The sequence below is a fragment of the Idiotropiscis lumnitzeri genome, chromosome 9, assembly GCF_059441095.1.
Source record: "Idiotropiscis lumnitzeri isolate Australia: NSW breed Sydney's pygmy pipehorse chromosome 9, RoL_Ilum_1.0, whole genome shotgun sequence".
Lineage (NCBI taxonomy): Eukaryota > Metazoa > Chordata > Actinopteri > Syngnathiformes > Syngnathidae > Idiotropiscis > Idiotropiscis lumnitzeri.
In genome coordinates this window covers 9,638,363-9,656,101 of record NC_142399.1, presented here as the reverse complement: position 1 = coordinate 9,656,101, position 17,739 = coordinate 9,638,363, and the positions used below count along the sequence as shown (strand labels likewise).

Below are 17,739 nucleotides of genomic sequence, written 5' to 3'. Positions count from 1 at the left end.
TAATTTATTACGGGCTGAGGGTCCGACGAGGCCTCGCGTCTCTACCTCTGGAGAACGAACCAACAAAAAACACGTTATGCAGCCAGCTGATCGTTCGTATGCACGAAGAAAACACACATAAAAGTCTACCTTGAAAACGCGCCATAGTGGGGAAAAAAATGACAACAAAGTCATGTGAAACGAGCCATTGAAATCATGAAAAATACAACCGTTCTCTTCACTTTCAAGCTTTACACGTTTGAGCCGGCAAAATATATCCGCTTAAAGTATCCTGTGGCTGGGGCTATTCCACGCCACAACAACGAGGCGCTCTAAAGCAGCCACAGCGTCGAGGGCTGGCTGTCAAGTTGGACTTGCACTTCTCTCTGCGTGACATACGCACACTCACTGTCAACAATGAGGCACTCTAGAGAGGTCACGCCAACAAAAGATGCATTTTGGGTATTTTGACATATCTGGCGAGTGAATTGCATGTTGCAACTGCACGCTATGTACCGTGATGCGAGCAAAGGCGCACACGTTCTTAAACACTGAGGGAGGAGTGTGACTCATGCAAGTTCATCAAGCGCGTCACTGAGTCCCGTTTTGGCCTTTAGCCACACCCCAAGGAATAGGAAAAGTGAAATAGTGAAAAACATTTTAATGCTACTGTATAGCTCCACAATTTGATACCACATTATTCTCAATCTTTTTTTTTTTAAAAAAAAGGAATGTTTCAGAAGTTATCTTTGAGAAACAGTTGGAAAGAAATCTCCGAATTCACTTTACGGAAACTTTAACACGCATTTCTCAATCTTATCATGAAATGCATCGCAGGCTACTGATTTTTTTTTTTTAGGGAATATTATTCTGTTTAGTGGTGTAGCAGCACTTGTGCTGAAATCCATTGGCAGTTTTGTGACAAAGCGCGGCCTTCTTGACAAACTGGAGTGGTTTACTTGCGTTGTCATCCCGGCCAATTTCTTTTTCCCCGGGTGCCGTGAGCCTCGGCAGGCCATTTGCATTTCAATGGCCTGCCGCTCTGCCTCTATATTGCCTGATATTATGTCCGCCTTGTATGAGTTCAATGTCTGCATCTGCTGTTCTACGACCAAAGGGGTAAAACATATGAAATAAGGCTTGCGAAGCGAAGCGGTCGCCATTGATGGCTCGCAATGATGTAAACCAAGCCAAACAACGTTATATGGGCTTCTATATGGACCACTTGCCATTAAAAAATGTTTACAAGCAAGCATGTTGGGCTCTTAGAGAAATCTGGAACATATGAGATGATTGTACAGTGTGATGATTACCTCCCAGCTACCAAATATGCTTTCACGCTACTCTGCCATCGTGCTAACCAGTCGCCACTATATATATATATATATATATATATATATATATATATATATATATATATATATATATATATTTTACATTTTATTATTATTTATTTTTATTTACATTTTTATATATTATTTTTTTTTATCCCGCACTTGAATAATACTCCATATGTGAAAAAAACTAAATCTAATTCCAAAACTAATAAAAAACCACACATTGAACACTTAGTTTAGAATATTGCATAAAACACTGTACAGTTAATAAAGGTTTCACAGTGCAGCAATTTGGACTGGACCGATCACCAGCCAATAGCAGGGCATGTATAAAAAAAAAGCATGCACACCTGCATTCACTCCTATGGTTAATTTAGATTCACTGAACATAAGATGCATGCTTTTGGACACAGCATAGAGAGAATATGCTCAGTCCAGAGATTCAAACATAGGACTTCACCGTGAGGCAGACGCGCTCAGCACTGCCCATTTCGATTGTGTCCTATGGGGGAAATCTGTTTCCATTTTTGATACAATGCACGTACATCAATTCAGAAAGAGAAGAAAGGCCCTGAAGAGAATTGATACGTCCCGTTTACTGTCTGTGTCACCGCAACACCCACGGTGGACCGCAAGCGCTGCCTGGTGCCACGCTGTCGGACAGCGCGAGTCACATGACCCTGCAGAAGAGTCCCGCAGAGGTCCCTGCGGTATCCCAGAATGCCCTCCGCAGTGGTGGTTAGCGCGCTTGCACTTTTCTCGCAGGACAGGATATATGGTGTGTCGCGGGGGCCACGGGCAGTTACTGTTGAAAGTGGTGCGGGTTTACTGGAAGTTCTGCGTTTGAAAAGATAGAGATCAGAAATTGCCTGATTCATTTCTTTTCATACTGGAGGGTGGAAAAGCAAGAGTGGGCAAACTTTTTTACTTAAATGCCACATTTGATTTTTTAAAATTGGACTGATGGGTCAAATCATTAGATAAAAACCTATTTACAATATGTGTATTATGTATAATTAATTTCAACCAATTGGAATTAAGTCAGCATTCTTTATGGAGTACACGTTGTTACCTGGCGATAAGAGCGTAATTTGCAAAGCGGACTTTCCTGAAACAAAAGTACTGTATGTAGTGGGTTGAAATACATGATGGGCAATTCTCTTTGTTGAAGCAAACTTCAACTCGAAGAGTCATCAAACATCTTGAAGCTACCTTTTGGAAAAAAGGGCTCACTATCGGCTAAACTACGGCTTGCTGTGGAATTCAGTTCATTGCCACCATTGAGCAGTCTGATCTGAAATTTTTGCTCCTAAATCAAAGCACGTAAATAAAAATATCAGCCGACAAATGACCATCCTGGTGTAAAGACACACTGCACGACCCGCCAGTTGGGTTTACCACGGAGGTTGCGTCACAAAATTCAGACAGTTCATATAATGTGCGTTTAAAAAAAAAAAGTACAAGTGAAAATAAATGGCGGAAAAAGAAAAAAAAACCTTCTGCAGCCTCTCCGAAGCCTCCCGCCCCTTTCGTTTTAACCTCTGCCAAATGTAGCCTCTGTTGGAAAACAATTAATGCCGAGCCGTGTTGCGGTGAGCAGGCCGGCTAACAGCTGTGTTTGGGCCACTTGTTGTGCCTCCAGCACACATAATTACGGTAATCCAAAAGCAGAGCAGTCACTCGGGGAGTTTAATAATGCACAAGTAGTTGCTATCTCTTTATAGATCATGTTACTGCAGCACTCACTGACGTGTAATTTAGATCAATCAAAAAATATGGCAGGGCTATGAAACGGGTGCCTTTGATAATAGTTGGCAGGTAGTAGTCACCCCCTGTTGTCCAAGCATCGGATATAAAAGGCTTCATTCCGCCCTCCATCAAGGGGGCCTGCTGCGCTAGGATGCGTAACCCAGGCAACATATCCATGAAGCATTATGGGACTTGATTTAATTTGTCTAAATGGGAGCTGGAGTATCTTGGTTCTCAGTTCGAATGTCCCTGTTAACCACCACTACAATGTAATGGGCTCCTCAACATGGTGCTGCTGATTGTGCGCTGCCGCTTTTCCGCGGAGGCCTGTTTTGTCGCTCTCTGTGTATGCGCTTGTGTGCGTGTGTGTGCGTGTGTAAGTATGCCGCAAACACATGTGCGTGTGTCAGTGCACATGTGTACACAACAGACCGAAGCTAGATCTCAAAAAATGTCCTCCGATTGGTTGCCTGTCCCCGTGGCAGACGGGGATTCTGCTACAACCAAAAAAGAAAACTAACTTAAACTGCATTTTAAGTTTATAAAACTACATATAATTCTACCAAAGATAACATTAGGTTCTGGCTTAGTCAAGTAATATCATACGTGAGCTTTTGGAGTTTAGATGCATTATTTTGGTATTGCTGTGAGTTAGTACAGAAGATGGAAGGTCAAACAATTGCAGTTCCCATGATAAAAAAAATGTATTACTTATGCCACTTTTTTTTTATCCTATACTTAATATATTTAAAAAAAAAAAAGCTAAAACAAATACTAGAACCAATACAACCTATTTAAAAAAAAAAAAAAACTAAAACATACTAAAACAAAAAAAAAAACAATATTAAAAAAAACTAAAACTAATACTAAAACCAATAAAACCTAAACTTAAAGCATCTGCGACAAAAACAAACCTAATAAACCTATAATAAAATTAAATAAATACCCCAACCAAACACATCAGTATTAAAACAGAATCCATTTTGATGTTGGTTTCTCGGGTCAGGCTACGATGATAATAGAAGGGTTGCGCTTTAAATGATCTTGTGATGTCCTTTGTCTACTCACTGTTCTCATCTTCTGTTTTGAAGCGATTTGGAGGTCATGAAATTAACTGGAAGGCATGAGCTTTATTCTGCATTATTTAACCGGCCACATTCAAAGATATCGGGTCAGGCTTTGTTCTGAGGCCTGCTTGATTCGCTGCATTGTGTCAAGCAATGAGCTCAACCCATTTTCAGAACAATTTCAACTAAGCGCCATGATCGGGTATCATTTTCGGCCTGTGCAGGGGACTCTCCTTGCCTGTGGCTTTTTTGAAACTATCGGAACAATTCAAGAAGCTTCTCCTCTCCTTGGCCTAGTACCCGCCCTCCCTTGTCTCTCTCAGCTTTCAACCCACGGATCTTTGTTTTAAATGGCAATTCATCCCGTCCGTCCGCTCAACCACGTTAAACATCCATTTCCTCACTGAGCACACATTACGACCCGAGAGAAGAAATAAAATCTCTGCCGTTTATTGCAAGGCTGCCTCCTCGCTCTCTTTCTTCCTCACAGGCCTAGACGGCATCCACCGGCGGCGCCCTCATCACGGCGGCCCGCATCCAACCAACAATCGGGGGTGCAGCTGCACGACAACACCAGCGCCATCTGACTCGCTCTTAAGTAGTTTTATACTTACTGCAAAACCGTAACGATTTCAAGGGCCTTTGAATTCCTCCAAGAAAGCCGGCGGCTTTGATAAAACATGCATGAGGTGTTCAGTAAACAATGCCCAATGGTCTTATTCCTTTTAAATAAAACTATTTCCATGAGACAGAAGACAGACTTTAATATTTCCTTAAATATTAAAAGAGCGAACTGAGCCTCATCAATTTTTCATTTATTGGGCCCGCGCGTGAGGAGTCATCAATCTCCACAGAAATTACTGACATTTTCATTTCAAATAAAAAAGGGTACACTTTATCCAGCGGTAATAGGGATTGCCACTCTTACATTGGGAGCATTTAATGGCTTCTGGAGTGCTGAAAATTACTTTTTTTTTTTTTTTTTTTTTTTTTTTTGGAAGGGCTTAAAAAAGATTCTGGTTATAACCTTGTGGTGGAACTTGCTGGATAAAAATGTATGTTAATGAAATAATGTGGTGACAAATGGACTGTTCTGCATTCTAAATACTTGGCAATGAGTACAAACAGTTGTTGCCGTTGTTGCTGTCCTTAGACATGGCGCTGTTATGATAGATTGCTGGAAATGTCCACATCATTACAGCGCCTCTGCTCGCCCTTTTGGCTGCGGGGCATCAAGCTTTGTAATTACTTCACAATAAACAAATGGTTTGGGTAATGCAGAGGGAGGGGGGGTACGGAGGGGGGGTCGAAAGGCCCACAGGCACAGGGAGAGGATTACCTGCTAAGGAGACCCACTTTTCACCTTCCCAAAAAAAGCCGTCAAGCCTTCACATCCAGGCCCCGTCCCATGTCTCGCCGCGCTCCCCCTGCGGAATCACCCCGTACTGAATTATTAATCACTAGGCAGTGTTGATATATCATCAGACGTGTATATACGCGGCAGAGTGTGTTGGGGGGGAAATATAGTGTACAGTAGGCAAGGATTTATAGCAAAAGCTTGACACGGTCGCTTCATGTTGGCTGAAAAATCGTCCAACACATGGAAGAGTTTGTACGCGGCCTCATAATGGATGGCTATTTGTTTTTAATATCTGTACACTAGTCAGCCACTCACGCCGCTGTCTCATTTGCATAGGTAGATCGAGACGCCGCCAGCGTAATGGCCCAGTGATGGAGGACGCTGATGAATAGAGCGCTCGCCCCGGCGTGGCACCTTTGTAAATGTTTGATTAGTTTTGAATGGATTACTGTTAGATTATCGGGTTTGGGGCCCGAACCGAGATGCGGATTTGCCATTCGGGGACAGTCCCTCACGGGTGTCCCGTGACGGAATGGCGGCCGCGTGTTTGTTTGTGCACCGTTGTCAAAATGTTTGAAATCGCCGTTGCTCACTGTCAAGTTATTTAGTAGTGAGGCATGACCACACCAACGGGATGACCTTTTTTCTTTTTTTTTTTAAAGGATAGTCTACTATAGCCCTTTGTTTAGACACAACCAATATTCTTGGTCACTAAAAATTTATTTTTTACAAACTTCGGTCTGACTTTACAAGAGTGTGTTTTCAGCATGTGCGATACAAAATCTGTTCATAAAATGCGTCAAAAATTTATTAAACTATACAAGAACTTTCCATGGGAAGTTCAGCATGAACATCCTGGAAATATAAACTCAGACAATTAATTGGAATTAAGAGAAAATTGGGAATACTTTAAATGCAACCACATTTTGTTTTGCCATAAACAGATTAGTCAAATTAAAGCAGAGTTTGTAACTCCACAAAGAGGAACGGCGGAATTTAGTGAAGCCTACCTTAGTTTTACTGCTGATTGAAAAGGAACGGAAAAAGCTGATTTCTTTTTTTTTTATTATTGTTTAAATTACTTAAATCAAGATCTTGTCATTTTAAAGGGCAAAAACATCCAACTCCAATTTACCTGTTGTATATTTTATTCAGTTAATTAAAATTCCAAGAATTTTCCAAATTATTTCACAGCAAAAACTCGCTATTGAAGTCAGTCACAGTCCAAATTTCCTGGAATCACTCGTTTGGTGCTTTTTTTCCTTTCGTGAATCTCTTCAGGCTTCTGATTGGCTAAAATTATCTTGTGATTAGGAAGTCCCACCAGTTACTTTGGCATGGGTTTGACAGATTGCGTGGGTTTTCAAGTGGAAGAATGTTTCATTTGAAATGGCAAGTGGTGTGAAAATGGATTTTGAAGAAGTTTAAAAAAAAAAAAAAAAAAAAACACTACAGATAGATACAAAAACGAGACATAAACATAAAACAAATACACACAGAATGCACAGAATTTTGCAATATGACAACCTTTATAAAATCATTCTCCATATTTCTCCAACTGCTCCAAACTGCGCGGATATTTAACTCGTTGGTTGGAATCTAATAGTCAGGCGACTATAAATTTTCCAAAAGGGGAGGTGCTGTAGTGCGACACTCTTACATCGCTTGCAAGACAATCAGACTGGTGATTATATGGGTGATGAAACATGTGCCGCCTCTCGGTGTCGGCCCCTTCCATTTGCCTTCTGCTCTTTTCTCCACCTCGTCTCTTTCTCCAACTTTATCTCTCTACTCGAAACCGCTGACGAATGTGGCGGAACTAGACGGGCGCAGTAACCCATCACTTCCGAGGCCTATTACGCACAGTCGGATGCTGAGGAGGCCATGCGTGCACTAGTGACACCGTCACCGGCTCCCTCACGGGTAAGCGCTTGAATTAAAAAAAAAAAGAGGTGAGAAAAAAAAAAAAGAAAAAAAAACGCCCACCCTTGTCGCCCCCGCACCAATTTGTTAGCTTCACAAATCCTTTCTCGCGTCTTGACGCCGCCACTGCCATTGTGCTCTCCCTCACACTCAATCTGTTTAGCTTCCTGTTGTGACCTTTCATACAGTCAAATATATTAGCGGAGGGGGCGCACTCTCATTAAAGCAGTGCATTAAGCAAAAGACTTCTCGGCGGGTAAATGACAGGCGAAGGAACTGAAAGCTAATAGCTGTGGGCAGTTGGGGAAACTTAAGTCATGAATCAGGATGCTAATGCTTGAAACAGCAAGCCCGCAGCGGCATGCGAGTGTATATGGCACAATCTCCATTGCAGTCACTCTACTTTGTCTCGCTCGCCATCATGATTTCTTTAGCTTTTTCATTTTCCCCCTTTTTGCCCCCACTCTTCTATAACTGCTACTTATCACCCGTATTCACTATAGCCACAGTGTTCATATCTCACACCGATCCAGGGGCAGCGCTATGGGGTGGCCACGGGCGGCCATGGTCACTCTCTGGCCACCCTCACAACTAGGGGAATAGTTAGCTATCTGTGATTTTTCAGCCATTTTCACATGGATGAAGTATATTTCCGCCGCAAATTAACTGCAACCTTAAAGAATACATTTTAAAACAATCTGTCTCAAGTAAAGAACATTGGGTTCTTACAGTCAATGTCACTCAACATGATGAAACAGCCTGGCTGAGACGGAAATGTTACCAGAACATCCACAGTCATGGTTTCATTTACTACCATTGACGGATAAAGACGTCAAAGGTCCATTTTTTTCCACTCGGCAATGAATTAAATAAAATGCACACACTTGCCAATCTTGCAAACACACTCATAATACAAGCAGGAACAAACGCAATGTTTAGAATTGTGACGTATTAAGAGATGTTTGTGTCATTGTGCTTTTGAAATATTATTTGACTGAATCCGCGATTGATCGCTGGTTGACAACTGACCCCTGATATATTTCCCCCTCACACGTTTACTCCCACGCTCCTTCTGCCTGTCCACCTCGTCTGTGCCATCATGTCTTCTTCTATCCCTTCCATGTAGTCCCCAAAATTCTCATTGTTTTCAAGAGGCCAAAATAAAAGATAAGAAAAAGGCTTAAGACACGAGAAAGGTAGAGCGAGGGAGTGAGATGAGCACGCGGGAGGACTAAAAGCTCATTACTTTCCCCACTGATGGGAGAAAATGAGTGAGGAGGCAATAATAAAGCTTGAATTTTTCAATACTGTTAAAAATGGGGCTCTGACAGCACACCGCCAGCGCGAGGGACAGGCGGCGACAACGCATGGTGAGCCACCGAATTAGCAATACCATACATCATAAAATCTAATTAAATCAAGGGGCAGAATCAAATTAGTTTGGTGCGACTCAAACCGCCCCGGCTCTATTAAATGAACCGTGGAGGGGGAATTAAATAATTCACAGTGAGGGATTTTGCATTTGTACAAAAATTGTGCACTTAATTGTCCGTGCTATATTACAGATTTGGCCTTATGTTAACAATGAGCCCAAAGCACACTTAGTCGTGCGCACGGGGCGCGCATTAGGGCCTACGTGGTCGACGAGGCTTCAAACCAGACCGATATTAGCGCGACCACTGGCTCGGCGGCTGAGGTCTAGAGGTGCTGATTGTCTTCCGATGAGCTGTAATATGCAGAGTGCCAGGCAGGAGTGTTTAAAATGGGGTTAAGCAACGATTTTGATGGCCTGATATTGCATTTGACGCGTGGACAAGCAGCCCGACGCGGGCAGGTTGGGCTCGTCGCCAGAGCCACAGGCTGCCCGTCGCGGCGAGATGAAGTTCTGTCATGAAAATGGAGCACTTTTGTTACGCCGACTATCTCGCCGGCACGTTATTCTCTTCATCTCGTCCCTGGCATCAAACCAGCACGACTTTATTATAGTCGCTGTCAATACCGTAATAATAAAAAGCACGCGGAGGGGTGAGACTACTACATTACACTTTTAACGAGAATATAGCAGATGCACATTGAGCGAATATTGAGTTTTAAAACTTGCCGGCGTGTGATTTGTGGCCTTGTCACTGCAAATATTTTTCAATGTCAGCGCAGCACGCCGAGGCTGTCACTTGAGCGGTCAGACGGGATGGGGGGGAGGCAACGCGCAATGATCTGGCTCTTAATGGAGAACCGCTGGGACTGGCACGGAGGTGATGAAGCACTGTTTAGTTTGCAGCCGCCATATTTCTGCTTGGGGACGCTATTATAAAACACAGTGTTATTTTGTCAGATTTCAATCATGAGCCGGGCCATTTGTCACCCGCTCTGACATTGTCTGGCAAGTCGGGCTGATGGTGAAATATGACTGGTACTAACTTAACCCGCCTTTTCCTGTAGAAAAACAGAGTTTGCTTGAGTTTAGAGGTAAATTGGAGAGATAATACCATGTTCAAATTTCCTTCTGTAGCAATTTGTTTAATCACTTTATTACCTCAACCAAGAGTGAAGAGCAAAGGCTTGATTTTCGGTGTTAGTTGGATAGAGGGTGTTGCCCATTAAATTTGCAGGTGTTTTTTTTATTTTTTTTTTATTTTTCTTATCAAATATCTTTGCATCCATTTTCCGGATGAGCTACAGTCTACTCCAGTAGACACTGGGTGAGAAGCAGGGAACATCATGCGGTCATTCGTTACACATGTGGACAAACAAGAAGTCACACTCACATGGACAATTTAGAGTCCTCAGTGAACCTAATATACATCTTTTCGAATGAATTATTATGGGAAGAAGACTTCAGTACTGCGAGGCAGACACGTTGCTTGACTAATGATATATATTTTTTTTTTTTATAGTCAAGACTAATCTGGTGAAAGTCGGGTCTGCCTAAAACACTCCAGTTAGCTTCAATCTCTATCTTTATTGGTGTGAAGCATGAAGTTAACCACTATATTTAGGTTTAGGTTATGATGCTTTTGCCAAATAATGTCAAATCTAAATTTTTTTGACTCCATTTGTATAATCATTTAATTGCCTCAGAGAACAAAAAGTGAAAGTCAATTTTGATATCAGATGGCTAATTTGTTCATAATTTCTAAAAAAAAAAAATGTAGCCAGGTAAATTAAGGAATAAATCATTTAATTTTGGTAGATATCCAGATGACTACAAATTGGACACTAAATCGCTAGTTTGCAGCATAATGCAAAAAGCATAAAACCTCAAAACTGTGTAGCGAGCCAAGGAAGTTTCGAGGTGTGGCTAGTGATCAAGGAATCTCTTTGCTTTAATGTTTGCACCACATGGAACCCACTTTATTTTATACATATGATGTTGCCACCTACATAACTGGAATGAAACAATATTGACCAGAGTTCCAGGAATTTCCAATCAAAAGACTTACTGTTGTTCAGTCATGGCGGCGGTCTGCGCTCTAATGAGTGTCGTTCAAGTCATTCTTACCCAGTCATACCATTTAAGGCGTGTAATCTTGTAAGTGTAATTATAGGCCTTGTTGCATCTTTGTTTGACAAGAGTGATAATGTCAAGTATCCTAATGGGAGAAGCTCCGGGGATCCCTGATTTAATTTCCTCCAATAAAAACATGCTCGGCCTCTCTCTTCACTCGCACATGGCCTTAGCGCACGGCTTTACAGACCAAGTCAAAGATCCCAAGTTGGCCATAAGAAATCCTGAATGACCGCCACGAGCATGTCGGTAGAGGTCAAACTCAACCGTCTTTTTCCTTTAAGCTATCGGATACTTCTGGTCAGTAATCCGCCTTGTAAGAGAAACGCCAGGGAACGTATTCATTTTTCTTTTACGGTGCATTTCAAAAAGGTACTTCAGTTACATTTGATGGACATTACACCCTTTCCCAATTGCTTCTGACAAATGCCATGAAGAATGCCGTTTCAATTTCCCTTTTCACCGGTTCCAGTCCATCTGTTGTAAGTGCAAAGCGCAGGAAACCTGCAACGTGACATCTCGATCTGCTTGTTGACATTGAGAGCTGCTTTTCACTTAACGACACATGGCTCAGACACACGTCGCTGGTCGCATTTCCAAATCAAATCGGTTTTATTTCCCAGTTGCCCTTGCGGTTGAACGTCATGGCCACTTCCCAAATGTACAAATGGCATAATCAACTCACTTTGATTGACTCGGTGACAAGCAAGAAAGCACAGCGGAACCTCTGACGTCGTTCGACCCATTAGCAAGGAATCCACATTCCAGCTGACAGATTTTCTCATGAGCAAATTAACAACAGTGCTTTGCAATCCTTCGGTACAACAATTTCTGTCTAGGTTGCTCAGTACTACAGGGGGGAAATTGAGTCGCATTCCTGCCATGTAACTCAAATGACAAATGTCATTTGTAATTCAGAACACATCATAGTCCAAACTGGTAAACATTTGTGTGGAAAAAAAAAAAACTACGTCCTTAATGTAAAAATCATTATATATAAAACAGTTACTGTGGCAGTAACTTACGCCACTGCCCAAACCAGTTAATTGAGCTTGTTCGTAGACTAAACCTTTTATTTTGGGAGCGTCATAAACAGAACGCCGTACAGATGCCATAAAGTCAGCTATGTTAAGTCTAAACTTGAATATTACTTTCCAATCGGTGTTCACCAAATTGATCAAGGATTATAATTACCTTGAAAGGCCGAAGAACAGAGCGAAATTAATTCCATGCGGGATGCTGGACGGATGTTGTGAACAGAAAAAAAAAATAAAAATGAATGATAGCTCGTAAATCGGAAAAGAAGAAAGCGTGCTCAATTATTTACAAATTCGGGTCACGTCCATCGTAATTTTTTAAAAAGTTTTTGAAGTTTTATGATGCAGTTTTAGCAATATATTTCAGTTTTAATTTTAACAATCATCGGTTAATGGATTGTGTTCGATTATGGAGCTTCCACTATGTATTCCAATGTGTCTAGTCCTTGATGAAGTTTCACTTGGCAAAGAAGACCTAACTTCCACCTGCACAGACGCCAAGCGTGCATACATATGAGCCCACAAACAGAACCATTAGCTTTGGCTGACATGGTCGCCATTAGTCCATTGTTTCTGGCGCCATGGTCGCGTTCCAAAAGAAGAATCATTTACATAATGCCTGTTTTCCCCCCAAACGGCGTGAGCAAGCGGCACTCTGTGTAGGTTTCCTGCTGGCAAATGTTTCAAACTGACCTTGGGAAACGGTCCAGCCGCAAAACGCTTTGCAGTTTCATCCATAATGGGCCTTTTACTTGTTTTTGTGTATACGTGCGCGTCCACAATTGTGCAGTATGTGTATATTTGAGTCGCTACGTCTGCACACCCCGTGGATTCAGTGCCGGCCAGGCGGCTTTTATATGCATTAATATTAATACGTACCTGAGCTGTAGCCCATCACAGCTCCTGCCCCGTGTCCGAGGGCGACCATTATCATCCTTTTCTGACTGCCGGTGAACCAGGAGGAGAAGTAAGATGGGCACGCTGACGACAACGCTGGGGTCAAACAGCCTGGCTAATGTAGCGCCAACCACCAGCAGCGTCAAAAGACAGGCATCTATTTGTGATGCCATTCGGGATAAAATGCATGGCTTTATGGAGATGGGCGTAAGGCCTACAGATCACACACACACGCGCACAGATGCTCACATTGTCATAAAAGAAAGTACATTGGAATAATAAAAAAAATATATATTACTGGTGTTATCTAGAATCAATGTCAATTCCCCGTTGCTCCTGAAGGCGGTATTGATGATCATGTTAACCATGTCCCATAAAGATAATCAATCAATGGCATATTAAATGCACAAGTCTGGGATGTTGTCACTGGAGCGCTCAAGGGGTGAATCACAAGCATGTCTTTTTATTGCCCTTTGCAGCAATTCATCGTTTCCATGGAAATACATCTGTACAGTATATCAAGAAGGCTGTGACAGAGTGAAGACGAGCAGACTTTTCTTTCTTTCATAGCGCCGACAGAAACGAGGCCAAATACACAGAAAAACAGATGAATTTCAACGCAACAAAAGCCAGCGCTGTAATTAAAGGCGAGATAAGGCCATTGAGGACGCCGGAGAGAGTGCCAGGCAAATATCCTGATCAGCTTAAAATCAACCAAGTGGGACGGAATAACAAAAATCCAAATTGGCTGGTCTAGATCGGCGTGATAGGGCTTTCAATATGACACACAACAATGGTGGAAATGAATGAGAAACAAATTACAAGAGCTGCGATATAGCCGGAGACTACATGGGGGAATTCAAGCACAATCGCTTTCCAATGCGGCATCCAATATTGCAGCCAATCCTCGCACGATTCATATCCGATCACAAATAATGTTTATCACCCTCATATCTCTCTCCCTAATGGAAAAGGCCTAGTGTTGGGGTTTAAGGAGCACATTCATTTTTAATGAGGTCTGGGCACTGGCCAGAATGAGATGAACAGTCAGAGAGTTTTGGGCCACTGCAGTAAAAGGTCGATCCATTCGTTCTAATGTGACCGGGTTATGTGCAACTATAACTTGCTACGTTGTTTATTACTACAGAGGCACGTTTTTTACGATATTGTTACTGTTTGGAAAAGAGCTAAAGATGTTTTCTTCTGCTGGGAAGTTTTAAAAAGAGACTGCGCCATAGAGACCCAAAAAGAAAGAAAAGAAACAAGTGTGGTTTTGAAATTTATACATTTGGATTGCTATGGTTTGATTGAAAAGATGCTGCTTCATTGTTTTAGAGGAAATCTGGTTTCTTGGTATTTGGTGGGAATTCTTCCCAAAAGTAATGTGCCATTATCCAAGTACTAAACTGGCCATTTGCAATTTTTTATTTATAGGTCTTTTGAGAGCTGATTCTATAAAGCTGATTGAGAATAACCAGAACTGGTGTGCTCTAACAAAGACCTCCAATCTCATCACATTGATTGACTCGGATTAGCTCTCGGGAAAAAGGCATTCGTCAAGAGGTTCACATAGTTTTTGTCCACCCTGCAATGTCAATGTTTACATGGTGCGTCTAATAAAACATAACATAAGTCGGTTTGCGTTTAAGAAGACCGTTTTTGTCTGTCGACTTTGCTCAAGCTCAAAGAAAATTTTATGACCATTTCGTGGAGAAATTTGGGTCATTTCAATGGGTTCATGGGAGCAACTGTACTGTAAAATTCATTTGAACTGTGTTGCTAATCAAAACAGCAGCACCAAATCACTTCAAGAGTCCCTCAAATGAATTGAATTTCCACATGATGTAAATGAGAATTAAACATTTTTTACGGCATACGACTGAGTGGAATTGTTTACATTGTGCTTAGTCCCCATTAAATTACAATTTTTGTTGGTCTTAAACTCAAGGTTCACTTGATATTAACGCATATATGGATAGGGAACATTGTTTAATCTAAACTTGAGTCAATTAACCGTCCTAGACATACATTTGTGGATACGGCCATGGGAAAAATACAGAATTGGTAGGCGAGACTGTCCACCAAGTTTGTAGAATAAACTGGAAAAAAAAAATCTACAGGTCACATTTTAGCTGGATGACCTACTAAATTCTCGTAATGCTACGAGAGAAATGACTGATTCCGTCAAGCATATGGTGATGCGCTTGTGCATGAATTAGATCACTTGACCCAAGAAAATTCTGGATGACCATCAAGCTCTTAAGCAGGAGAGGACGGCCATATATTTGCCATCTAATTCTCCAGGAAAAAATATGTTTCCTGCTTCCCAGTTAAGACGCATGATTGGTGTGCGTGACTGCACGCCATGGCGAGATCACTCGGCGACGCTGGGGATAAAATGTCGCTTAGGATAATGTGATTGCCCTGAAGGTACCGGCAGGTGAATGATAATCCCTGATTTATAATCAGAAAATTAAAGACGCACTCCTTTTGTAATTTAACACCTTCAATGGAACAATGTTCACTCTGAGCCAAATTGGCGAATAATGTTCCTAATTCAGATGCAGATGTAATTTCTATTCGGAGGGGGGGGGGGCTGCGGCAGGACGTGATGAACGAGTCCCGGATGGATCGTTGCCACTCCTATCTCCCCGTCTCGACAATTCCCCAGCAGTTGTGATAATAACCTGGGCAATAAAAGGAGGCAGAGGCAGTCACTAGCCTGCTCCACTCCTCATATCCCAAGTCATCTGATACTTCATCTAATAGTATTTCTGTCCTTCCCCGTGTCACTTGGACGGGGGAAAAAAAAAAAAAAACGAGCACACATGTACACGGGCATTAGCCGCGTATTAAACAACACGGCCCTCGATGAGCCGCATAATCACCGACGCAAAAAAGTCACGCCGATAAATCTGCTGTTCCAAAACTTGATTGAATGCAGGGTAAATGTCAAGGTAATTAGAAGGCGCTGAGGGTTAAAAGCAACATTAAATCCTCCCGCTGAGTGGTGACATTCAAGCAAAAGGAGGAAGTGAGAGTGAGGCAGAAGATCCGCAGAGATGGGGGGGGTGAGGGGGGGGGGCACATTTGTAAATGCAGCCGCCAAGCAAGCAACTCCTCGCTTATTTATGACTGCAAACCATTTAAGATATGACCTCGCTTTGACTGGTTTCTTCCTGCACGCTAATGGTGGCGTTAAAGACAAAATAGATCACATAAACTGTCAACGTGACACAAACGTCTCTTCTAAATGTCTACATGAAAGATTCCGCATGAAACATCGCTGATGTGTATGAAATGTGTTATGTTTGTTGGACAATTTTCCTGAACCTGATCCAAAAGATGAGTGTCCCGAGATAAAGTGGGTTGAGATGATAAAAAAAAAAAAAAAAATCGTGAAAAATGGTGACGGCAAAAACGGCAACTTCAATGACGTCTTAATTCTACAATTAAACGGAAAATGATTGGAGGAGAAAAAAATGGATTGTCGTCATTACAAGTATGGTGCATGATGTGCGACCGCATTGCAGCACCCCAAAATAAAAACAGAAGTGCAACTTGACATTTTATTTCTACACGTTATGTCTTGCCTGTTTTGTTTTACGAACGTCACCTCCAGAGGTTGCGTGCGTGCGGCCTATTTAAAAATGATGATAATTTGAAATATACCAATAGCAGAAATGCTTTAGTCCCAAAAATATCTAGATGGATGCATCACCAACTACGAAAGGCCTCAATATCAGCCTCAAGCAGCCTAGCCATGCCCAAAAAAAAATAAAAAAAATAAAAAGGCTACTTAGCACCGGGGGATGTGGAAGGTCAGGTCATTGACTCACTGTTAAGCCCTTGCTTAAGAAACAAAGGGTCCGGCGGTCGGGTCACTACGTGGAACTTGAAGGTGTTGTGTCGTGTGCCTCCTCTTCACATCCCATAATGATTTGCCAAGCATAACGACCCCAAGAGGACGGTCTGGGAGGCGGGGGGGGGGGGTTTGCAAAGCTGCGACGATAGGCCTCTTCTGGCCTCTGGCTCACTCCCACTTCACATGAGAAATAATGTGAATGAGATTTCCTTTCTTGCTCGCTTTTCCTTTTTTGTTCTCCCTTTTTCTTGAAGACCCTGCTCCCCACCCTCAGCCGCAGCACAAGCCAAGGCTCCATGACAAAAAGCCAATAGAGTTAGCTGCCAAGGCTGGGCGCTGTGAGAGGGATAACCGGCGCAGAAGGTTAAAGCAACAATGTGGCCGGCCTCATTGAACGGCTCCTTCTGTGTTGACGCTGAATGCGCGTGTGCATCTCAAAATCGGTGTGTGTATAAGGTGTCAAGGGCTGTATTGCCTGGGATGCATCTAAAAGAGCACCTGTTCACTTTTGTATCCTACAGCTCGCCCCAAATAACAAGGGCTACATTCGATTACAATCAAACCTTCGTTACGACCAGGGAGTCATTGTGTCAAATAAAAGAGCGGGCAATGTAAAGCGTGTAAGCTTTGCTGGGAGTAACGCTAATTATTTGCTTTTTTTTCCCCCTCTTTTTCAATCGCTGAATGAAATGCAGCCCTTTGATATAGTAGGGAGGGAAAAAGCAAATATCAGGATTCTTGGCTGTAACAATTTCGAGGCGAGTGCTTTTGCGCAGAAGGCACAATGAGAGGTGTGATATCGTCTCTCTGCAAACCATAATGGTGCCTTGTTTGAAAATGACAGGTGTACGAATGAGGCCCTCTCTTTTCCTAAGTACGGCAAACCGCGCTCATTCACTCTGCTTTGTTTTTACCCTAATAGTGCCATTTACAAAACGTCAGCCAAATTAATGTGCGACAAACGCGGCGGTAACCGAGCCAACTAATTTTTGCTCATTCAACCTGAATTATTAATAGGTG

At 42.3% G+C, this 17,739-nt stretch overlaps 1 protein-coding gene across 4 annotated transcripts in view; it reads right to left on the bottom strand.

The window, feature by feature from the left end:
* The window catches only part of LOC148330161 (uncharacterized), an 82,802-nt gene that overhangs the window by 48,630 nt on the left and 16,433 nt on the right, over positions 1-17,739 (bottom strand). Inside the window, exons 3-4 of one of the 4 annotated variants that reach the window (XR_015845104.1) lie at positions 5,472-5,559; positions 5,211-5,354 (exon numbers count right to left, since the gene is read on the bottom strand). The exons of the other annotated variants lie outside the window; for them this stretch is intronic. The gene's annotated coding sequence lies outside the window, so the exon portion shown is untranslated. Of the gene's footprint in view, positions 1-5,210; positions 5,355-5,471; positions 5,560-17,739 lie in introns of those variants that run through there. 4 annotated transcript variants of the gene reach the window in all.